The sequence below is a fragment of the Alligator mississippiensis genome, chromosome 4 (genome assembly GCF_030867095.1).
Source record: "Alligator mississippiensis isolate rAllMis1 chromosome 4, rAllMis1, whole genome shotgun sequence".
NCBI lineage: Eukaryota > Metazoa > Chordata > Crocodylia > Alligatoridae > Alligator > Alligator mississippiensis.
Window position 1 is genome coordinate 135,972,474 of NC_081827.1, and position 26,164 is coordinate 135,998,637.

Here is a 26,164-nt window from a genome sequence, read left to right on the forward strand (position 1 = left end):
ACTAAAATAAATGTATCCTGTACCACAATAGGAAAGTGAGATTTTTTGCTTTTTCACCTTTTGTTTTTAAGTATAGTGGGTTTCAGCTTCACAGATAACAGTATTTGTAGTATAGAAAGGCTATATGAAATGCCTTCAAATAGCTTTACATTGTTCCCACTAAACGTTAGAGTTACTGATTTAAGGTTTCACCTATAGAATATAATACATATGAAAAATCCAGTATTCAGTGTTTTGAATATATTAATATTATTATCATGATTAATAATTATTATTAGTGATCTCTGTCCAGTAGGTGCTCTCTTGATACATACAAGCCCTTTACATAGATTTCTAAATGTATCGGCACTCTTTGTATCCTTTTATTTTAACTCAATGTACCAAAGGATGTCTGGAGCAGCTATTTAATTGCATTATAGGATCTTTGTAACTGTACATTCATACAGACAGGATTCTTATTTTAGAATTATTAGATTTTCTTCTATATGTCACCACATCAGTTTTTTAAGATTTATTCTTAAAAGTGCAGCTCTTATTCTCTGTTGTCATTTAACAGTTTTAATCCCAACCAGATGTTTGTTGTCCTTGACAGTTTATATTTGTCTTGCTTGTTCATCCAAAAGTTTTTTAGGTCTTAATTCAGAGTCAGTTAAGCCTCCCATAAATGTCAATAGGTTTGGGATCAGCCCCACTACAGACTGAACTTGAACAGGTACAGGAGAGAGCCTCTGAATATAAAGTGAAAAAACTATTAAATTCTCTTTGGATTAGTTTGACTCATTTAAACAGTGGGCTTCCAGAAAGCAAATCTTGTTTTAATGCCTTTCTTTAACAGGAATCTCCATGTTGCAAAGGGTGTGAAATGGGGAAGTATGTGTCCCAAAATGAATAGAAACTGTACAAAAAGCCTATGGAAGGCCTAAGGCCTCAATGACCAAGGAGTATCTGTTCTCTTGATAAACACTTCCACAGTTTTGAATACTGTGTGAAAATTAAAGCTTTTTTCGTTCTAGTTTACAAGAGCAGCATGCTTAGACTTTGTATTACCTATTTTTAAAAATAAAATTGACCAATAAAATTATAGTTTATTACATTCATATAATTAAATATTAAATGGGTCACTATTGATTTTTGTATATGGATGTAGATTTCTCATTTTTCATTTATAGTGTATAGAAGGCTGTATACAGTATACTGTATACTGTAAGAATTACCCTGAGATGACCACCTATAAATCCTCCTTATTTATAATTTTAAAATACAAATATTGTATATTTATAATCCATGTACACACACATCCACAGAATCATAGTAAATGCATAAAACATATTTACAATGTTATGTCTTTTATTTTCCATTAGTTAACCTCCTGCTTAGTATGTAGGGAAAAAATTAAGCATCCAATATTTGTATTTCGACCAAAAATGTCCTTAGGCATCAAACCCTAAGCAAAAGAGATGAAGAATAGTATATAATAGCACTGCCTGGTGTTTGCATCCCCTAGTTGTACCTATAGAAAAGGGGGATTGCTTTCTGGCTGTCAGCTACTGAGTTAAAAGCGGCATGTATTGTGGGAGAGCTGGGCACGCTGGGAAATAGGTGGCACTTTCAGGAGACATTTGGGGCATTTTTACAGGTGCTCCAGGAAGTGCAAGGGGGCTTTAATTAGCAAGCGCTTTTAATTAATAGAGCCCAAGTGTCACTGAAAAATGGCAGCAGGGTGCTTTGAACTGAAGCTCATTGAATGAGCTTTAGTTCAAGGTGCCCTGCTGCCATATTTTGATGCAGGGATGCTAATACACATGACACCAGATTCTGCTGGAGTGCATTTATTTCTGTGCTCCATCAGACTCGATTAATTGAGTGTATAGGAGTCCTTCAGGACTTGCTTTGCTTTGCTTCATGCTAGACAAGGGGTTTCACTACCATGACTCCTATGATAGATGCCAATGCCTTCATATTTGCTGATAACATTTGTATTTAATGACTCAGTGAAATGTGATGATAGAATCTGAATCTTGATTTCTTCAGTTCTGACAAGTTAAAAAGCACATTGGGCATTAAACTGAAACATATTTCTCTTCCCAAAGTAGTAAGTCTTTTCTTGTTGTGAATAGATGTCTGTATTGTGTATGATTTTAAAACCCCATGATCAGTTATGAAACTCCTGATTGGGTCCATGGACACTGAAATTCCATGACCGTATTTGTCTTCATTTTGACTATCTGATGAGCGGCATACAGTGGAGAGTGCACACCGAGCTAGTCATGTATTGAAACTTGCATGGAAAAGGAGAATAAGTGTATTTCTTATACATTTCCTGCATAAAAGTTTGAGTTTTGTAACTTTCTGTGGTCATTTGGGTGTTCCTCAGCTGATGTAGGCAAATCTAAAATAAAACCTTCTATAAAGAATGATTAACAAGCTTCCCTTGAGAAGTGAGTAGGAAGAATTTAGAACTATGTCTAACTGTGTTTGCTACTTTTAAAATGGCTTGTAAAGTAAGAACAAATCAAAACTCCCAGTATCATCTTTCAGAGATAAAATGTGAACATTTTCTGGGTGGTGAATGGTATAATTGATTGCAGCTCCTGAGTAGAACATTTGAAAGGTTTTCAGTGATGAAAAAGTTTTTATGTGGGTGATTTGGGCTTTACATAGATATATTTCACTATGCATTCCAGTCTCTAATTCTGAGCACTAGTTATAGAAGAGGTCTTGTTTACTCTGCTACTGTTACTCCTAAGGAGTGAAATTCACCTCTGCAGCAAGCCATCTGAAGGCTTATGCATCATTTAGGTCTCACTACCGCTAACTTCAATAGTGTGTAAGCCTTGCTCTGACCCTTCACATAGGTGTGAATTTCATCTGTAGGGACTAGTCCGTTAAAAGCTTAACTATTGTGTGGAGTGTGCCTACTCCTGTGAATAATTTCATTGTCCCATTAATTTCGGAGGAACTCTACTACCAGTTTATGTGACTGGCTACTTTGAAAAATGTGTTGGTGAATTTTTTTTTTTTTTTTAAATTCTGCTTCCCTAAACACCAGATAGGCTCTGGCCATGATTTCCTATGTTTTGGTGTTGTAGTCTGGTGGAATGCCTGGATAATTAGGCTTTGCTTCTGGCTCTCTAGTTTTGATTAAGTCACTGTAAATTTCCTGCCTCAGTTTCCTCATACGTACAGTGAGAATAGAAATCTTTTACTGCTTTGACAGAACAGTTGTAAGAATCAGTTAATGTCTGCATGTGCAAAGTACAGCATAAATAACAAGTGAATAATATGTTTTTAATGGTGGAAATTAAGTTGTTTTGAAATCAGTACAATTTATGCTCATGAAATTGAGGGACTAATAACATTAATTTCCACAAGGCTGCAAATATATTGTGACCTTGCCCTCTACTAAAGTTTTCCTCTAGTTTTGCAGTGAGGTCTGAGAGGGCCTTTGTCTCCCAAATTTCACTATTATTCATAATCTAAAGTTGGATATTAATTCAAACTTTCAAAAGTGGAAGATTAAGGCCTTTCCTAACTTGACATGCTATGTTTCCTTCGCCACCACCTTTTGGTAAGTTAAGTATGCTTTTTGGAGCGTTCATAACCGATAAGAATGATTACAAGGCACACGGTGTAAAAGTCTCTGCTTGTGTCAGAAAACTTAGCAATAGAAGAGATCTATTAAATCACTTAGCCCATTCCCCTTTCAATGTAGGTGTGTCTTTAAAATTATGAAAATGTATGATGATGGATAGCTAATGTGGTTTATGAAAATAAATTAGATGATTGATTATAAAAAATACCCTTGTAGAATACATCCGATAACCATGGAAGCAAAAATTTACAAATCATACCATTTCAAACTTTCCCTCTAGTGTAGCTATCTGGGAGGAAGCTTGTTAAAATAATGTATGTGACATATTTTATATCTTTTGTTTGCTGACTTTTTCCCCATAATAGTTCCATCCCTTTCACCATAATATTTGCGTGCATTCATTTTTTGTTTTTTTTCCTTTCATTACTATCCCATGTTTCTTATTGGTACTAGGGAGTTTAGTTTCTAGAAGAACTATTGAGAGTGCCTGGACAGTACAGTTTTAGCATTGTGTAGCAAATTACACTCATCTCAAATTAACAGGCTTTCTCAATAACCCTGTCTCCAGTTTTCTTTCTCATCAAGGCTACAGCTACACTGAAGAATGCCCCTAGACGCACAAGATATATACTTTATAATTAAATAACAGACTTGCTTAGAATATGACCAAGTAGAGGAAGCCATATAGAGTATATGGCAAAATCTATATTTTTGTAGTTATTATAGGAGGCTAGCTTTTTAATTAATATTTTAAATGCGAGTTCATTTTTCTACTTTTCTTCAAGTGTGTTATTTACATCCAGATCCTGCAGGCACTTATGAATGTGAATTATTTTTACATGTGTTTAGTAGACCAGTCAAACTGAAAAGAAAAAATCCCATAACATCTATATGATTGTACCTGTCCCATTTCCCCCCTGTCCTACTGCCAGCCCATTACAGATATGCTACTTGGTTAGTAGTACTTCTGTACACATTTATAATATAAGAAAGTCCTTTAGCCTGAATTAGCTTGCTCTAATTTTTAAAAGTTAAACTTAATATAGATCTACAGCCTGAATTTTAGAGGTTTTGAAAATCAGAATATCTGAGAATGAGCATTTAGGTGTTTCAAATTGGACACACAAACTTTGTGAATGCTTCTGAAAACTTGCCTGAGACTTATAACTACTTATGCTCAATACAGCATCTATTGCCTCCAGGTTTGGGGCCCTATGTACTAAGAGTTGAGCAAATGCCAGCTAGGAATGGTCCCTGCACCTTTGTTTGAAGTCTTGAGAGTAGATGAAAGAAATGAATGTGATGAACTTAAAGGGGGAAAGTAGAAGGGAGGTTGAGTTACAGTTTGCAATCTTATTTTGCCAGTAACCTTTTTTTTTTTTTTGTACTTTTTGCATAACTGTTCAAAACTAAGTCTTGTATTTTTTAATGGTTTTCTGGTTTTGTACCACTTTTTGTTTCTTCACCCCGTTGTCTCAACCCACCCAGGATGTCTTTTCAAAATTATTGGTAGGCAGTGCTGTGGCTCCAGTGATTGTTTTAGTCTCTGTCCCTCCTCTACAGTCAGTGCCTGTCTGTGCCTGCAGCTCAAACCAGAAAAGAAGACAAAGTTAGTATTTTTCCCCTCCTTCGGTGAGGTGGGTGGTATATTCAAAATGACCAGCAGGCTCCGCCACACACTCAAGTGGAGACCGGGAAACTCACTGCAGCAGTACACTGCATCAGAGGCTGACTGGCAGATTAGGAATATGAGCTTTATACTCTAGGAAAGAGAGCTACTGACTGCACCAGGAATTCAGTTTCAGGGGGTAATGGGGGTTTCGGTTTCAGGGGTAAATCTGCATGTGAATTAGAAATCCTACAAAAGAAATCAATAGACAGGAAGTCTATACATGTACAACCATGGTAGGTAATTTTACTTATTTTAGTTTTGTTCTAATCAGGGAAGGAAAACTACTTTTGGGTCACTACGGACACAAAAGTTTGAATCATAATTCAGGGATTCTTAATAAAGAGCCTTTCTCGTAGTCCCCAGAAATGTTCCAATCTGTATTTTTTTTTTTTCTTGCAGCCAAACTAAAAAAATTACAGAAATATGGACTTGGATTCAAATTACACATCCACCTTATTTTATTAAACACAAAAACACATCGTTTATATAACATATTGCTTTTGTTTGTCTTTGTGTTAGTGTTGTAGAGCTTACTGCATACATTTATCTAGGAGCTGATTACCATTTCCAAGAAGGTATTTTGTGAATAGCTTAATAATATTGTCTGTCTGTGACATATTGGAGCAGGCAATTGCAGCAGTTTCTACACAGACATGTAACTTATTAGGTCCACTGGGGTTGCACAGTGTAAGACAGTAAAGAATTTGCCTGTTGTCCTGCAAGGAAAAAAAACACTGGACACTGAAGACATGTAACTGGTACTCTTTTCTAATGTAGTAAGGAAAAATATGGAATAAATAGCTTTTGTTTTCTGTTATTTAAAAATGTGTCTATTTTCTCTAGCAGTCAGCAGGGTTCTTTTGTAAGAAATTAAAGTTTGGGTTTTTTTAAGTAATGAAAAGTTATCCAAAAATCCATGCGTACTCAGCACAGTTTTGTTTTCATGGTTTTTATTGTTCCTGTTTAAGTCCTAGGCCTTATTGGGATTTTTTTAAAGCAAGAACTCATTAAACAAAATTTTCAATTTGAGATGAAGTGATCGTTTTAAAGCCATAATTTAAAAAAAAAGGAAAATGAAAGCTAATTCATCTCATATTCATGTAGTAAAAAGCAAAACCGATTCACTTAAGTAGATGCAGGATCAGGCCCTAAATAACAGTTTATCCAATAGTACTGTCTCAGCTCAAACGTTGTCACAGTTACATTTTTCAACAGGCATGTGTTGTACTGCGGGGTTGGGGGAAGCCCATGAGTAACTTTGAAATATATTTTTAGTGGGGAACTTTATGTTTTAGGTGACATATTTTTAGTGCAGTACTACTGTTTTATCCAATGGTATGCAGTACTGTACTGTTGTATTGATAGCTTATTTAATTTGGCTCATCTGTACTGCAGTTTCTTCTAAAGACTTGAAGTTTTAGATTAAAATGTAGTTTTCATGCAGAAAGAAGCTGCAGTAAAAGTAGTTGTACTACTAGTTCTTCCAGTGATTAATAGCAAAGCTTGCTTGGAAGTTGGTCTTTGATTTCCTCTGTTTATTTGTAGCCCTAAGTGAAATGGGGTTTTGATTTATAGAAAATGTAAAATTGGGTACAGAAAGTTTTAAATTACAGTAACAGTAAAAATTTCCCACAATAATCATCCCATATTGTTTCAATTCAAAAGAGCTAAGGGTTGATTTGTGTGGGAAAAAACCTATAGCAGCCAAGTTCTGTGTTTGAAACAGGGGGGAAAAATGTAAGTAGTACATTTCCCTCTCTTGGGAAATTAAAAAGTTGATTATCTTTAGATAATAAATGTGTCAATACAGTCACTCACATGTATACCGTCTACCTTAATTTCTGAGATAAGGTACACGCTGATTAATTTTAAACCATTTACAAGTTTTAGCACACTTTCTTGCTTTCATGATGAATATGTTAAGTTGTAGAAAAGTTATGTTGGTATATATTAGAACAACAATGGAAAAGTTGAAGTTCCATGAAATACAGAATCCTTAATATATGTCTTGAAAAAATATTTTACTATCTTTTTAGAAGTTGTTTACATATGTATACAAAATGCTGCTATATATTCCTTAGCTTTTAATAAACAATTTGCCCTAAATATATTTTATTTTTGGTTCTCCTTGATCAGGGTCCAGCCCACACCTCCCTGGCTGCTCCGAGTAATACATTCTTACTTCAACGTGCTTGTGTTGGAAATATTACATTATACCATAATCAGTATAGATGCATAGAGAGCTAACCCTAAAATTATGTTTAGAATCATTGAAGATATTTAGAGAAAAATTAATCTTAATTCAGGACTAAATCATGCTCTGTTTTTGGAGGTAGATACTGAAGGATATCCTCAGTGTAGCTATTTCATATGGATGCTACTGTAATTGAACACTGAATCTGGCCCTTCATTTTTTAATTTTATGTGCCATAATTAATTTTAAAATTAATTTATGGAATTATAAAATAACTATAATTAGTAGGGCTGACTCTCTAGGTTATAAAGTGATGCTGCATACGTGGTTTTTGTGTATATTTTTGTTTGGGATATATAGAGTTAACAATTTGACTAGTATCCTCTGTGAAATGATTTGCTGTTTTTATACCATTTGGCTAGAGCCACTTGGCGTAACCAAATTTCAGAATTTAAACATATAAACTGCAGAATCAATTAGTAGACTTAGAAAAATATGTACTACATTTCTTTGATAATTTATTAAAGTAACATTTTAAACATCAGATAAGCTGTGTGTTTGTGCCATAGTCTGCCACTTTAATCAAGATAAAAATTTAAACACAAATCAGCACTGTCTTTTATATAGTGCCTCTAAATCCATGGTAATTGGTACCAGACCTTGGTAAAGAAAAAAACTGTCGTTTTCATGCTACTGGTACCAGTGGGCGCTGCTCCACAGCTGCACCACATAAGAAGTGGAGACACAAAAGAAATGAAAGAGTCTATAACATACATTCCTCTATAACCTACTTTTTCATTAGAGTATGACGTTGGTGAAATATTCCCTTTAATTAAGCATGACAGTTTATTGTAAGTAACACAGTTTATTTTGCTTAGTTTACTCTTACATTTTGCTGGCTATAGATATTTTTAGGCTTAATTTTAAGATACAAAAACACTGTCAGAAACCGGTTGGGAAAAATAAGTGTCAACTGTACTTACATGCTCTGTGGGCAAGGTTATCTAAATTAACTAAAACAGAATATTTCTGATCAATACTTTTTGCAACACCAAAACATATTCTACACTTCTGTTCTATAATCCAGGTTCTATAGTATAGTATGTTTCTTTTTATAATTTGGGGAGGGGGGCGTGTTTCTAGGGTGGGTTTTTTTTTGTTGAGAAAAAGCATCATAAATTATCTCTTCATATTTATATAAAACCTATATATATGAGCTATAGACGGAAGTTGTACATTCTAACAGCACAGATGGAGCTTGCTGTCATTAGGACTGTTTGTTGCCTGTTGGAACACAGAGCATATTTCTATCATGGCATCAACAATTTCTAAGAACTGAGGTCAAAATAAACAGGTTGCACTTTGATACAAGAGCAATCTGGAAAACAATTTAAAATTCTCTGCTTAGGCATAAATATGCATGTAGATACTTGAATAAAAACTTATTTTTTATAGCAGGGCCTTACTTTATTTTATAGTACTTGGTAGGGTAGATTGTGGGTAATGGGTAATCCATTGTTAGTAAGTGTAGATATATAGTTGTTTCGATATACGATTTGGGCCTTACTTTAAGATGTAGAAGCACAACACCCTAGCAATATTTATTTTAGCAAGTATTTTATGAGTAAGGCAGAGGTGATCCTAGATCAGATGTAACAGTTTTAAAAATCGTGCTCAAAATAATTATTTGAGTTGGTTTTATTATTCTGAACACAAGGAAGTAACATCGCTTACAAGTGTGGTCCCTTTGAAATCAGAGGGAATCATTATGTGAGTCAAGGTGGAATCATGTGGAAATGTGTGCAGGATCAGTCTGTGTGATTCCAGGTGAAATCTTAGGCCCAATGCAATAAATGGGAGTTTTGCTTTGGATTTTAGAAAAGCCAGGATTTTAATTCCTAGTGTTCAGAAAAGTCAACAAAATTGTATGTAACAGGACAAATACATATGATGATTTTGGCTTAAATAGAGAAATAAATGGGTATGTTTGTTTCCTTTCCAAATGCTTTTTAGCTAAAGTTTCTACAACCACATTCATTTGTAGCTAGTTACTAGTGTTTGCCCGGTCACAGTTCATTTATGGTTCTTGTACAAATTTTTTAAAAAAAAAAATATAGATTGCTAGATAGATGTAGATGTAATGATCTTTGTTACATTATTATTCTGAGCCCCCACACATGCATACACAATATAGTTAGTGTTTAGGAAGCTGTTGGATAGAAAATGCTTTCTTATATTCTTAAAAAAAAAATTCTAATCCAAGTTTCAACAGTTAGGCAAAAAAAAATGAAGTCTTATTTCTCTCTTACAAATATATCTCTATGCATCTGTAACATAATAAATGGCTAATATTGGTGTGTGCAGTCTAGTCACTGTAAGTCAGTATTTTAAAAGCTCATCTGGTAAATTAGAATTATTTATTTTAAAGCAAGAAGGAAGGGAGAAAAACACGTTTCAGATATCTCCATGGTTACCACACAGTTGTGATTGACTCTTTAAGGTAACTTTGGGGCTGATAGTGACATATATGGATTACCTGATGCCAGAGTAGCGTTGCTGTTCCTTCTTACCTTCTACAGCCACCACTGCATCTTAGCTACCAGGTTGGTGAGTCATTTGGGAAATAGATTTAGGTATTTTTAGGGAGTCATCTCCTTTCACTATTCGTGCTTTCTTTGATCCTGAAGCTATTGTGTGTGTCAGTGTCTTCCTTCCTTCCTCTAGTCTCGGACTCTTAAATGAGTATGGGTACAGCTGTTAGCCACACCTGATCTACATTCACAAAGCTTAGTTTATGCCACCAGTGCAGAATAGGATTTAAGTAATTTGGGATGGGGAAAGGGGTGGATGGGGCTGGTGGGTCCAGGGTGGTCTGTCTGGCAGCTAAAAATAGCCCATCTGGGTAGGTGTGGGGGATAGGAAGAGAAGAGCCCTGGGGCTGGGGTGAGCAGCTGGGCCTTTCCAGCCCTGGGGCTATGCTCTGAATGCAGACAGGTATCTAATAGAATGGGTTAACCTATTCCTGTTCTATGTTCATCTCAGGTGAAATAACTTAGATCAGTGCTACCACGTTTTGCCTGATTTAACCCCTATGAACGCCTGCACAGATGGACATTTAGATATACCTAATCCAGTCAATCTACATGTAATGGCTGTACATATCCTATGAGTGCAGCTAGGATCTTTCTTCTTCTCTCCCTTTCCCTACACCCTGCACTTCTTTTTCCCTCCCTCTCTCCCTTTCTTTTAAGGGCACACTGAATTTACTTAGATGGTCTGAACTTCAAACATAATAAGAATTTTTTTCTTCTGAGGCAAGTTTCTGTGAACCTGGTAGACAGACATACAGACAAGCTTGGACCTGTTTTTTTAAGAAAGCCTGAGGGGCTCGTTTGCCAGAGTTTGAAACTTCCTAGGAGTTTCTTGAGCTCTCCAGTGCCTTTGGTGCCAAACATAGGACTCTATTTTGTCGCCCTGATCTTTTCAGAGGGAAGAAAATATACATTAGCATAATGATGGTAAAGGTACAACTAAAGAAGAGAAAGAAGTGTAAAGCAAAACTACTCAAGGAATTAACGAAAATCATTCGCTTAAAGAAGGTGGCCTAATAAGTGTCACGGAATTGTGTGAGACATGTTTGGGAGTACTTTGGAGATGTCTTATAGCCATATTTTTCCTCTTCAGTTTGGTTTCCCCTATGAGTTTTACTCTACATTTTTTAGACTTGAAAAACATACAGCATGTATTTGAACACACAAAGGACATTTGAATTTCATGGTCTTAAACAGGAGGCAGGGCAGGAAGAATATGCCCCCTTAAAGTGCCTGATAACATGCTCTTGACATGCCATCTTGTTTGCACCTTTTACTTCACAATATTTTTAACAGTATCAATAACTCTGGGCCACTGCGCCTCTTTTATCTGTGTATTTAAGTAATAATCTTAATGACTACCTTAACAGTAGCTCTAGTTTTCTGTTGTTCATTGTTTCCCCAGATTATTGCACATCAGTCTTCTGATTTCAAGGATACTCTTTAGGAGGGGAAAACATGAAAGATGTGGAGAGAAACCAGCTGAAAATTGTTATTCTTGGACAGTTCTAATAGGTGGTTTGACCCATGTGAAAAAGATGCGCTGACTTTGGAAACAAGGCTGGGTGCTTTGAATAGACCAAAACTAAAAAATGACCACAACCAAAGTAGATTTCATTTATAATTGGGGAAATTTAGAAAAACTGTTTTGTCCTTTTTGCATTGAAGGGAGATAGCTATACTTCATAATTGGCCCCTGCACTCCATCTTGTGTACTGAATAATGCAGGCACAGTCATCTGCCACTGTAGATGGCTCAAGGAGGGCAACTGGTGGAGTTAGGTAAAGAAGCCTTAAAATCACTTGAGGAAATGAACAGTGTTTTGGAATGTGCCGTGGAGGAGCATGTAGAGGCAATGACGGATCATGAGAGGAGTACCAGATGTGCAGCTGAGATGTAGATGAACCTGTGATTAGCAACCAGCACAGAATTTTAAATCAAAACCACCCACAACACACTAACACACTGGAAGCTGAGGCTTGATATGGTAAAATTGTTATCTCATCACCACTGTGTCATTCATGTGGAGATCCGGATGATGGTGGTTACTTGGAACTGGTTCCCTGCCCAGTCCCTATGGCAGCTTTGTATGAGAGGCACTGCAGGCAATAGCTGTTTTCTCCTCTCCTGTCTACTATATTTTATCTATTCTGCTGACCATCAACTAGTAGCATTTCCAGTAGCTGTTGCTATGGATGACCTTCCCTTCACTTTCACAATGATATCCTGTAGAAATATTATGATGTTTGTTAAACTCAAACATTGAGTTGTACCTCAGAAAATAATGAAATCAGTTTAAATGCTAAATTAAAAATAACAGTATTGGGGTTCTTTTTTATTTACTACTGGTTTTTAAACCTTCAGGACCTGCTGATGGATGTGTGATGCATAACCATGAAACCTAAAGACTTCTTTAGAAAAATGGAAGTTGAACTACCATGTACTTATATAAATCTAGGAGTTTGGGCTTTTAGAAAAACATCTATCATCATGAGATTTATGAATCAGTCATGAGATTAGTCAACATCATGATTGGGGTATAATCTATTGCTAGACCTACGCTTTTGTAAAACAAGTGAGTTTTTTAATACAATACTCCTGGCAAGTTTTTTATATTTTTTCATAGTTCAAATAATGAACTATATCTGCATATTACTAAATTTCTATTTTAGAGTATGTGTTACTTTCTGCCACATTCAAATCTTCATGGTCTGGTAATTAAAGAATAATCTGCTCTTTTAAGGGGCTTACAGCAAATCTAATTTAGGTTGTAATTATATACACTGGTACAGTGCAAGTTGTCAGCTAAGTGTAATGATGTGTTTAAAAAAATATCAAATGGTCAAAAAAGTGTGCGGTGGGATTGTATACACTTATTTTCACCTGACCTGACTGAGTCTATTTGTAAATCATACATTAAATAAAGAATAAGTATTAAATTCCACAACCATGCAGCTCTGTTCATGGGTCTTCAGTTGTGTGTGAAAATCTGTGCATGAACAGGGTAGCAATAATGAACGTGAATTTTTCTCGGTCTGAGACATCTGTATCTGCCTGCTGAGAGGGGTTTCCACATATGCATTGGAAACAAAGCTGAGTCTTATTTCCAATAAGCATCAGAACATAAAGCTTGATCACACATTCTTGAACTTCAGGGGAGTTCAGATTTAAATCTATATCTGAACTTTGTAATAAGGCCCATTCCTCATTTTAAAAAATGGTTATTACTTAGCCATAGCTACTCTGAGTTGAGGTCAGATTTAAGCTTGTGCTGTTGAATCGAGCCCTGGTTTCCTGACCACTGAGCAGACTTCTTAGTAAATCTCCAACCTGAATTTAAAGAGTATAACAACGTAACAGGGAAGAGTTGCCATTATCTGAAGTACACTTAGTTTTATTTTAGAGCACAGGTTTCCGAATAGATAATCCCCAGGATGCTTACAAAAAGGTTATGTTATTTAGACAGTCAAGTCAGGCTTTCTGCATCATTTCAAACCTATATGATATGTGAAAAGCAGGTGTGCTTTAACGTTGCTGAAATGCATGCAGAATACAGTACCAAACAATACCGCTGTCCTGCTTTACAATGCAGATAATTTCTATTATATTATCTCTCTCACTGGATTAGCCAGCCGTTTGAAATTTATACACACGCTGGCTGATCCTGTTGCTTTCTGTTCCATGGTATAACCATAGTCTCCTGAGACAGACCTGTCATTACACAGAGTATAATCATGAAGCAAGTAGGTGCAGTTAGAAAAAAATCCTAGCGTGTGTTAAAAGGCCTAATGAAAAATAAAAATTATATACCAGGAATATTTTGAGAATTGTTGCTGTGGAAAATTGAAATTATGCACTGATGAATAAATGGTGCATTCGTGCCTACACCCGGTTTTCAGATAAAGGGTGAAATTTCTAAATGTGGATTCCTGTCTAGGGCCTTTGGATGCCCAGATTGCATTCACATTTGTTCCTACATATATCTGAACACAGGATTTAGATGCTCTTTGTTACCACCCACAAAGGGAATTCAGCCTATGGTATTCTTAAACCAATAAAAGAATTTTTCACTTTTGCCAGGAATCTGGCATTTCAGGTAATGATGAATGAATTTCTGTATCTATTTCTGAGGTTTTTTTAAGCTGATAGAGACTTATTTTCTTTCGAAATTTCAGAATATAAGTCTAAACTTCAGGACACAATCTTCCTAAAAAGAGCGTGAAATTTACGGCAGCAGGATTATGCCACTCGAAGCCAAATTCTAAACCCTCCTCTTTTGATTCTACCTCCAACTCACAAGATCAAACCTAAGCTAAAGGAAAGTTTTTCATTGGCATCATCTGCCGAGGTTTCAGAGAGAAACTCTTCTGAGGTGTTAAGGTAAGACTTTATAGCATAGTCCTAAATCACTAGTAACTTTTCAGTTTGGATATATAAGGCCAGCGTAGGGAAGTGATGGGTTTTGTCTGCACATCTATGCCAAATGTCTGCTGCAAACGCACCATTTAAGAAAATTATTGTAAAAGGAAGCAATGACTACAAAATTATTTCCAGGATTTAAAAAAACCCCAGATTACATGTACTTGTAAAAATAATTTGTTTTACAATTGAAAAAATACATTAGGGTAGTGTTTTGTGCCAAATTATTTAACCATTAAAAAGTTTCAGTGCAAATACTGAAAGGATTGATCACCAGCAAATACTATAATATAATCTGTTTTGCTTATATTGTGGAAAGTCACCAAAACTTTTCACTGTAGAGAAGTAGTATTGTCTTGCCCATGGCTTTTTTTTAATACTAATTTTTCATTAACTCCAATCAACTAAAAATAAATTATTTGAAGGATAGTAGTACCCCAGTACAGGCTGGGGACTGACTGGCTAAACAGCCACTCAGCAGAAAGGACATGGGGGTTACAGTGGACAATAAGCTAAAGATGAGCCAACAGTGTGCCCTTGTTGTGAAAAAGGCTAATGGCATACTGGGCTGCATTAATAATAGCGTTACCAGCAGATCGGAGGAAGTGATTCTTTCTTTCTGTTTGGCACTGGTGAGGCCATCTGGAGTACCATCCAGTTTGGAGCCCTCCACTACAGAAAGGATGTAGACAAATTGGAGAGAATCCAGCGGAGGGCAGTGGTTAAGGGGCTGAGGCACATGACTTCTGAAGACAAGCTGAGGAAACTGAGCTTATTTGGTCTGGAGAAGTGAAGTCTGAGGGGGGATTTAATAGCAGCCTTCAACTACCTGAAGGGTGGTTCCAAAGAGGATGGCGCTAGACTGTTCTCAGTGGTGGCAGATGACAGAACAAGGAGCAATAATCTCAAATCGCAGCAAGGAAAGTTTAGATTAGATATTAGGAAAAAAACGTTCTCACTAGGAGGTTAATAAAGCATTGGAACAGGTTTATTAACCTCCTAGTTATGGAGAGGCTGTGGAATGTCCATTTTTGGAAGTTTTCAAGACCTGAGTAGACAAAGCCTTGGCTGGGATGATGTAGTTTGGGATAGTCCTGCTTTGAGCAGGGGGCTGGACTAGATGATCTCTTGAGGGCCCTTCCAGCCCTAATTTTCTATGATTCTGTGATTAAGTAGCAGTTTCCATCATTATGTGCTTGGCAAGGCTAATTCATCCAGCACATTTTATCTATATATTAGTCCAGTACAGTGAAGCGGGATGTTGCCAAAACACTTTGTATACTACTATTTTATGGTTTGGTTTCAAATAGGGATTGAGATTTCGTTGCACTCTTGGATTTATTTCCCTTGCTTATGCTGCAGTTCATGCATTTTGGAAACAAAAAAGGCCTATTCTTGTAAATACTCGGGCATAGTGCATTGTACAGCAAGCACTTCCATTTACTGTAGTGATAATACTTCTTATGATAAATAATGCAATGTTCATTTTGAATTTTTGTTCCATGTTTTGGCATTGGCAGACAAAGTAGTAGCATGTACAGGTTTATGGACAACAGATTTGGTTATTTATTTATTTATAGACATGGCTTGAAGCAAACCCCAAGTCTTTATATGCCTCCAGCTTCTATTAACATTATTGGAATATTCAGTGGTGGAAAGCATTATACTTGCTGTTAAAGAGAGGTAGTTAGCTGTGTTAGGCTGAAGTTGAATAGAAGGCAGGGCCACCCTGCCCTGCCTTAGTCACTGTGTCGTAGAGAATGAGGCCTGGAAGGAACCTCCATAGGTCTTCTACCCCAAAACTGCCTGAAGCAGGCTCATCCCTAGCCAAACCTTCATATACAAATCCATAATCTAACCTCTTAGTAAAAGTACTGGTAGCCTTCTACTTGGTAGTAAGCATTTGCAGGACTGAGAATCTAGATAACTTCAGTTGTTTCATAGTAGTATGCAAATCCATACTTCTTTGTCTGGCTGTGCCATACTGTGGAAGAGAAGGAAATGAGTGCATATTTTCCTTTTGCTTGTATAATGGTTCTGAGTACAGGTGCTAAAAATAGCTTGCAGGATCATATTGTAAGTACCTTCTGCATAGGAAACCCTATAAATAAACAAAACTTTTGCCTGCAAATCCATTGACACAACTACTTACCCAATATAGCTGAAACCAGGGATCAATAAACTTTCATTAAGAGTAAGTTGAACTGACACGGTCCATTCCCCCTCAGACCAGAAGTGGCAGTTGATGGAGGCAGCTACTAGATGATGCGTTCTTTTGCAGATGTGTTTAGTGGGCCAGGTGAAATCTCTTTGCAGGCCAGGTCCAGCCTACAGCCCACAGGTTACCACCCTGACATAAATAATGCAAAATGAACAACACAATGAAGCTCATGGTGCATTTGGATCTTCATTTATCCCATTGCTCATTTTATTTAGCATAAATACTTCATGTTCACTCATTTCCATAATTGGGTATGTGAGAACAAAGCCATAAGAATTATAGATTACCTATCAAAGGGTCTTACTTCTTGGTTAGTGTTGGCACAGTTGAGATAAGGAGTGACATTAATGCAGTAGCTCTGCTGATATATAAGAAAATTACCAGTGTGAACCATTCTTTGCGAGGGCCCTTTGACTTGAAACTTAGTTCCCTTAGGCCAGCGGTTCCCAACTTGGGTTGCGACCCAAATGAGGGTCACGTGGGCAGTGCTGGTGGCACCACACACAAAGAACAAGCCGTACCGTGTGCTGGGAGCTTCCCTGTCCCCGTGCTGCTGGTGCTGCTGCCACCACGCTCCGCTTCCAGCAGCAGGTTGCAGCAAAAAAAGGTTGGGAACCACTGCCTTAGGCAGTTTGGTCCAAAGTTGCTTGAATTTGTCTACCATTTCGGCACACTTTGCTGATTACTTGTTTCTGCAAGCTTTTGTGGTAGTTTATGGGACTGTGAATTTTTATTTGGAGAGGGATTAGGGTTTTGTTCAGCAAGTAAACTTTTTTTATGGACTGGCTACTTAGGAATGGTTAGCAATTTGCTCTTTTTTTGTGTCTTAATTGGATTAGATTATTAATAATGTGTCCAAAGGACCCGGTGCCTGAAATTAGTGTCTCTTCATACTGTCAAACTAAGTTAGGAAAATAGTTTTCTGTAAGAATCATGTTTTAATTACAATTATGATAGATGTGGACCTGCTCATACGAGACACAGATGCCTTTATTAGAATGTTGTTTTTAGGAGAGTTGGAAAGTGTCTGCTAGTGCTTTTCAATGTAAATTAATCCAAAAATATACATATCCCCTTAGGGCAAGACCTCAGAGTTAGCTGCAGACTCTTTAATGCTCAATTTATTGGAAAGTATCCTCATGTGAGCTCCTTTGAGGTCTTCGGCAGTATAGCAGGCTTGTACTGCCCCTCTGCACAGAGGTGAGTTTTGTCCCTGTGGAAAATATCTCCTGCAAGTAATAAAACCAAGTAAGTTACCCAACGGCTTTCCCAGAAATAATTAATTAACATAAATATGCACAGCAGAATTTTCAACATATATAACAAGTATTAACCTGTTGTGTAACAGAACAGCATGCTCTCATTCTTCCTCTCACTCTCATATCACAACCCTCCCAATAGCAATCCAATTTTTGCTTGAAAATCTAGCCAGCGCACCTACAGTTAAAGGTATTGCACTTAGTAATCTCCATATTATGGGTACTTTTTCTTCTTTTAATTGTTCCTCTAATCCTTTAGTCTCATAAGAAGTTCTTTCAAGTCTACCTCATAACCTATTAGTGCTTGATAGAACTTCCTTAAAATTTGCTTGGTTGTCAAATATTTTCCCATGCCCCGTGTTGAGATTGGTGAAGTCTACTCTTCCCATAGCCACAAATTGAAATCACACTCTGATGAATATAAATAGAAGGGGAAATCAGGGTATCCGAACTTGTCTCTCCTGCTGTAAAGTGAGAAATGAGCCATTTTGCAATCGGCTGCCAACTAAGTTAAATTAACATTGATCACCCTGATACCTTGGCCCTTGGCTAAGGGAAGTAAATTCACTTAATTCCGTAACCCAGAAGTAAAAGAGGAGTCAGAGCCCAGTGAATGAAACATTTCTGGAAAGCTTATTTTGGATGTGTTCAGAGCTAAGAACGTTTTGGTTGTGTTGCTTTTTTTCTCAGCTGCAGTTTTCTTTAGAATTCCATAATAAATTAGGTAATTTGGACTATTCATATGGAGCGCTTTGGACCCATCTGTGAAAAGCAGGTTCTCTGGTACACCAGGGATCTTAACTCAGATGGTGAGAAATACATATGGAAAACGGACAGTGCAGTTGCTCCAATACTAAATCCCCCTTGCAAGCCTATCATTTGAGTCTAGGCTCCTTTCCAATCCACAGGAAATGACTGATAATCCTATTTTGTCCGGAAAAAAATGTGCTGGAATATGAATACCATAGGTAAAATAAGCAGTGGCCTTAAGTTAGCTGATTAATTTTAAAGGCAGTGACCAGCCCCATTCAAATCAGGTGGTAACACTGAACCAGGAAAAGATTTGTTGGTTGGGGCTGGTTGCACCATCCCATTAAGGTCACCTGACACTTCCTGTTATAAGACCCTGATTTCAGTTGCTTAGAACTTTTGCCAAGATTGAACAATTTCAAACTTTTGCATGTTAGGTGTCTGACTCCAGCTGAATTGTTCTGGGAGAAATTCAGTCAAATCATTTCAATGTTTCTGAGAATAAGGCACTGGGAGGAGTGGGGGGCTGATTGAATTCAAGCCTTTTCTGACTTTTGAGTGCTTCGCTTTGCAAACTCAATAGTGATCGTCCAATATAATTTGTTTTATGCTCATTTAATTTTATAAAGGTCCTCTGAACACACAGGCGTGTTTCACTCATTTGTATGCATTTTTTGTCTCCTCACCTTAAAAGGGCTAGTAAGGGGAAAGGCATTCATTTTTTATAAAATAAGCAGTTATTTTTCATGTTCTCAAAAAGAGAGAGAGGGAGAGCGTGAAAAAGAAAGGAATAGAAAGAGTGACTTCATCCCTTCAAGTATCTTGATATCTTTCTTTTTTTATTATTTACAAATGTTAAAACGACATAAAGTACCTGCATAGAAACCAGATGTCTTTATAGTTCCTAATATCTCTTCAATATTTTCTTAATATTAATAATAATCAACAGAAGATGACTATTAAAAACAAAGCAATTGTGTTTCTCATTTTGGTGCACTGTGAATGTTAGACGTCACAGTTGGGGACCATGATTTGGTTCATTATATAACCACATACCCTACGCTTATGGGAACAGCTCATTATTATTATCCTTTTTTACAAGTCAAAGAAATATATGTATATACTCCCCAATCTAATGCCGATTTAATGTAAATGAAAAGATGCCTATTGATTTCAGTGGAACAGGGCTGTCCGACTTCAAAGCAGCTGGGGGCTGCATGCTGCAGGGGCCACAAACTGTGGAGTCTTCTGGGATCCCTGCCATTGACAACTCCCCTGACATACAAGCAGCATGAGCCTCCACCCGCTACTGCAGGGTTCCCCTCCCACCACCAAAGTAGTGTGAGCCCCCTTTTGCTGCTGCTGCCCCTCTGCCCCACTGCTACTGTACAACACCCCCACCGCTTATGCTGCTATGCAAACCTACTCCTCACCACCACAGGCATGCGGAAGAACACCCCCCCCCCCCTCAAAACCCTTCCCAGGTAGTACGCTGCATGTTTTGCAAGCCCAATTTGACACTTGCCTCCTCCTTTGCACCTTACCGCCCCCCCCCCCCAACTGTCTGGTCAGCTAACTTATTGGGCTGCCTCCAAGACTGCTGCCCTACCTCAAGGACTCCCAGCTGCTGCTGCAGAAGTAGAAGCAATGAGGGCAGTGGCAGCTGGGCAGAAGTCCATGAGCCTCACTTTAACCACTCCTAGGCTGGATGCAGCCTGTAGGCTGCCAGTTGCACAGCCCTGCAGTAGAAAACAGGTTTGTAATCAGTGCATTCCCACTATATGCGTAAATGTCAACTCTGTTCATGTCTACTCATGTAATGTGAATCATGTAAAAGTGTGAATATGCTGCTGCTTAAAAAAAGATAAAAAGTAGTGGTTACATTATTTCAGCGGAAGATACAAAGGCAGTTTGCATTAAGGCTATTCATTTTTTATTTTCTGTCAGAAAACCCAAACTTTTAATTCTAAGAGTTTTTGAACAGAGAGTCAGTATTGCAAGGCATGAAGCAAGCACCAATATGTTGCAGTCATCATGCAATCCTGATATGTTACCCAACCCTCAGTTTCAGGGTCTTGTTGTTGAACGTTTGTATTTCTTTTAGACTTAGAAAAACAAGCTTGGCAGGCTGGATAAAAATGTTATGTTGGAAAAAGTAACATTAGTTATTGCTATTATGAACGAACTGATATACATATACATCTGTATTGTTATAAATGTGTGACTATGCTGTGTGTTTATATACAGGACAACCTCATTATAACAAGCCCTGTTATAACAAACTCCTCCTTTTATTCTCAGCAACAGGAACCAATTTCTTCACTATTAAAATAAAGTAAATTGACTAACCCTGTAATAGCAAAAAACCCCTTTTAATGAACCTTTGTCCCAAGGAGAAGGCATTTCTGTTTTGGTGCATTATCCTTCTAGAGATGCTGTATTAGTATGAAAATATTTATGGATGTTTATAGGTTCCAGCTGTCTGGAGCCTATAGGGAGGTCATTAGTCATCATAGTCTGAAGTCAGGCAGAAGGTAGAGCAGGTAGCACTTTAGAGACTATATTTTGTCAGATTCTATTGGTGTGAATAGACTGGCAGAAATAGAGGTACAACAGGGCAGCTCTGTGCCCTGGGCAGCAGATGCGCATGGGACCGTGGCAACTGCTACTAGTGGTGGTATGGCCAATTAGCAGCTGTGGGGGCTAGTATTTCTGTGCCTTCCCCACTAAATGAGTACCTCAGGCTGGTGCCCAAGTTGCACACACCCCCTCTCTCTTCCTTTCCCCCAACCCAATGTCGTTATGCTACTGGGAAGAATAAGAAATGAGGATAAGAAACCATAGTCCCTATTAAGACCACAGTTAACACAGCCCAGGCTGTGGATGATTTCTTGTTCCACAATTTTGGAGGAGCCTATAGAGCGACCATAATTTTAAAACAGAATAATATGGGGGTTTGTTCTGGGAGGAGATCTGATCAATTGAGGTATTCAGCACATTGTAGCATAAGGTCTTCTATATGGATTTGATCTGTTAATCTATTTTACTGTATCTTACTCCATTATTATACTCTATTACTGCTAAGCAAAGCTTGAATATCATTAGACACAGAAGTTCACAACTTCTTTTGACAGCGTATTACATTATATTATGGTTGGCAAGCCGATCAATTGACCAGCCAAGTATTGTCAATTTACTGGTCAACTGACTGCATATTTTTTCACTGGACAAGGATTATAGCAACTTTATTTAAAAAAAACCCCAAAAAACCCCTGCATTTTTTTGTTTCGTAGTTTTACAGGAATATGATTTTTTAAAATTATTTTTGACACCTTTAATGGAAAAATTGTGCTTTTTCTGTGTATTATTTGGACCAATAGGCTTTTTTTTATTACTTTTGACCAATTATTTGACCAGTCAATTGATCAAATTTTATTTGACTGGTCAAATACCCAACCCTACATTATATATCTATGCTTTCAACATTTTGGTATGTCTTGTTCCCTGCAGCAGCTAAGGCCTTGTCAGTTTTTAGTTGTTACTGATGCAATTGACCAGCATCTTGTTAAGAACTTTGTTAAAAAGTAGTAAGGATATTTGTCCAGATCCTGGCACTGCTATTATTTGTGCATAATGCATAGGTCAGGCAGAATTTGTAAAGCTGACTTACAGCTCACCATTGCATTTCCTCCACTCCTAGCACTGCTCTGTGCTGTGCTTAATGTTTTCGCCTCCTTCTGTGAAGACTTTGAACACTCCCCCACCCCAGGTGTCCTATAGGTAACTGTAACAAATGTCACAATTGATAACAGACCAGGAGTGAAAGGTGTGTTGCAGATGTGGGGAGCTCAGGAGTTGGGTCTCTGGTGTTCTTTGATTAAATGCACAGATACAGAGTACCCTGGACATATTTCTACTCTTATTTGCAAATATGTTTAAATGTTGTAGACTTAGTAGATTGTTTAAATTGTGAGAAAAGTCCTGAGAAACCCAGGGTTTTGCTGATACATGAGTGAAGTGAGGGTTGAGTGTTCTGCTTTCACAGGTGATCTCAAGACATAAGTATACAAGCTACACTGCATATCTGAAAATACTTTTTGGGCTGTACATAGTTCATGTTTAGCTTTCCTAGCTACTTTTTAGCTGGTAGAAGTGAAAATATTCAGCATCATACAATCAGCCAGTTCTTTATGGCCCCATAAATCAGCACTATGGCTTGGGAGAGAAATTACAGATAAACCACTATAAGTGATTGGAAACCAGTTCAGATCTGTAACACACCAGAAGTTTAGTACACATAAACCACTTTCAGAATGGCTGAAAGCAGTTTAAGATAAAACTAGATTAATGTAGTATTAGACTTAATTGATTTAGGCTAAATCAGTTTACTGAACTTCTGTCCCAGATCCCCTTCAGATTCAAGTTAACTCATAGGCCCCCAGCATCCCAGGATGCTTTGCACCTCCCCACAATCCCCACTTCTCCATACAGGGTACGTGATCTAGCCTTGGCCCAAGCTGTCTGCTCTAGTTGAGCAGGCAGGTGTCCTCTAGCACCCACCAGCTATTGGCCTGAGCTGCTTCAGGTATGTGGCTGTGTTTCCAGAATCAAAAGTAAATGTCTGGTCACTTGCTTATTGGTTCAGTCTGTGCAGTTTAGACTAACCTGTGAAGAGTGAATCAATTCAGCCTTGGGCTTTTTGACTATCTGTACTTAGCCTAGATGGCCAGGAACTCATTTAAAGTGTGACATAAATTGTAAGTCCAGCTGCAACCTGTTCCATATAGTCCGGGATTGAGCAATATACCTAGCCTTTTTGGTTTTTTGTGTTCCAGAAAGCTGAAAATGTATTGGGAGTTGCATTACCAGTGCCTTTTAAAATGAGATTTAACTGAGTAACAATAAATAAAACAATGTTTATTTTTTTCTGTTGGTCCCTGGGAGGAGTAGTGCCTTTGACTGGTTTTGAAGCGGTATTGTGTGTCAGATTGTTCACATATTAACTGCAGTTTTCTCATATGGAATAAACTTGGTTGCTTTCAAACTGCAGCGAAAGAAATTAGGTTGGAGGTTAAGAAAAACTTTTTTTACTTTGAAGGTAGTCAGGTATTGGAACAGGTTACCTGGAGAAGTTGTGGACTCTCCATTCCCAGAAATTTTCAAGAGCAGGTTAGACAAACACTTGACTGGGATGGTTTAATCAGGGACAGTCCTACCATGAGCAGAGGCTGAACTAGATAGCAGAGGCTGAACTAGATACCTTCTGAGGTCCTCTCCAGCCCTACTTTCCAATTACGTCTTGGGCAGATGCAAATACTCTTATAATGGTTCAGCAGTGCTTCTTTGCCAGAAAAAGAGTTATTCACCTCTGAAGCCACCAAATTCAGCAATAGGAGACAATATGCCTAAGGAGCTTAGGGTCCTTCCAGAGCACAGTCTCAAAACCTAGGTTCTCCAGCAGAGTACAGTTGCATCCACTTAGGAAGTCTCTTCTGTGGAGCTTAAAAGCTTCTCGGGGAAGAACATGTGAGGATGGTTTGTCTCCTGCAGGACTGAGGAGGTGTGTGCAGAAGCAGAAGAAAGTGTAATGCTGCATGACTTGTAAGATTTAAACAATGCCTCTGATGATTCCCAGGCAAAAAAAAAGACACCAACTCCTCCTCCCCCCCCCTCCCCCCCAATTCATTCACAGTATAGATTAATAGACACTACCACTTTTATCTAGCAAAATAGTGTGTGTTTATCTCACCCAAACAGCATGCTGTCATCCCGACTGTCATAGCCCTCGTGGTATTTTGTGTCTTTGCATGTTTGTTTTGTTTTTCTTTTTAATAAAAATCCAGTTTAAGAAACATGGACTCTTCTCATTATTGTCCAGCATGTGGTGCACAAATAATGGTGGTAGCTGTCAGGCTAGCAAGACCCACGGGAGAGAAATGATGTTTAACAGACAGCAAAGGAAAACCTAGAAGCAGAGCAGATAGGCAGTGTGATGAGAGACAGACAAATGCACTCGGAATTTGCAGGCAAATAGTGGAACGCATGCATGGAAGCAGTGGAAATAAAGTGTTATATAAAACTAGCTCTATACAGAATTGACTAGGGAGGATAAAGGTGAGAAGATGAAGGTTAAGATTTTCTACTCCATCATGGGTGAGAACAAGAAGATGCCCAGGAGTAAAGGTTGAGCACTGGAAAAGGAGAAAAACGTGTATGATGAGGACTGTAATTCCAGACAGAATGAGACTGTAGAGAGATTAGATTTCTTGTTGTGTCTTACCCAAAATCAAGAAGCAGAGGAGAGAGTAAATGCATGTCTTTCAGAGCTGTGCACTCAGATTCACCCATGTAACTTTGGAGAGATGAAAGATTTACTAATTAGAGAGAAGATCATTTAAGGGACATTGATCATTTAGGATTCCAGCTTGTAGGAGAGACTGTTGAGAGAATAAAAATCTAATCCTAGGGAAATGAATCCAAAGAGCAAGAGCAGGTGACCTGTCCAAAGAAAAGAACAACGTAATAACAAGGGGGTGGGGGGGAGGAAACAATGTAGAGTCCCAACTAGAAGAACCAGGACAGAAACAAATTGACCAAAAACAGGCAGCCTGGTCCAATTGTATGTGCTGTGGAAGGGAAAGGGGAATTGGTGTTAGGTGTTTCAGAATCATAACCACTTGTTTCTAATCCTCCGTCTCTCTTTCCTATGTTAAAAAATAGATGCAGTTACTAAAGCTGTAGAAACTTTCAAAGAGGAGGAAAAAAATATCTGCCCTGTGACGTTAGCAGAAGTGAAGACTCTCAGTAATGGCTGCCAGCTACTCTACTTCCATATTTGCAGTTGTACCGCTCAGTGGCCAATTTGATTGGCACCTGGCTCCACAGTCCATCTGAATGTAATCCCTTTATCACTGAGAAATTACACACTTAGACTACAGATGTGATCACATACTGATGATGTACAGTAAACACCATCCTGAAGTTAGCAAAGAAATGCAGGCTCTTAATAAGATTGCCACCTTGATATGAGATGTTAGAACTTGTAGTTTAGAACAGTGGACACACACAGGGTACCATTCACTATTGGGCAGCAGACCAGTGCCAGACCTGGCGTTGCTCACAGTATGCCCGTTGCAATGTGTGTGAGAGAGTCATTTAATACAGCGATTTCAACTCTTTGAGACTCGGGGTTTCTGTTGGAAAATGCAAGCTCTTAGCTTTCTCTTGTATTTTGACTGTGGAGTTCTCCTGTTGCAAAGTTCTTCTGTTACAAAGTACTCAGAAAGACCTCAACAGGTCAGAATGTTTTTTTGACACTATAGATTCCTATTTGAAATATCTGGGTTTATCTTACTAATCATGTGTCCATGTTTGCACACCTAACAGTGCCAATATTGTGCAGCATCCCACAGCACCCTTAAAAGGTTCTCATAGAACCCCAGGGTGCTGTGTCACCCTGACTGAGA

At 37.9% G+C, this 26,164-nt stretch overlaps 1 long non-coding RNA gene across 6 annotated transcripts in view; it reads left to right on the forward strand.

The window, feature by feature from the left end:
- LOC106737854 (uncharacterized) overlaps positions 1-26,164 on the forward strand; it is a 140,572-nt gene that overhangs the window by 7,015 nt on the left and 107,393 nt on the right. The window contains exons 3-4 of one of the 6 annotated variants that reach the window (XR_002088691.2): positions 14,225-14,429; positions 17,769-17,889. The exons of 4 other annotated variants lie outside the window; for them this stretch is intronic. This is a non-coding gene — a long non-coding RNA (uncharacterized LOC106737854). The remainder of the gene's footprint in view (positions 1-14,224; positions 14,430-17,768; positions 17,890-26,164) is intronic. One more of the 6 variants, XR_002088689.2, reaches the window with a different exon arrangement.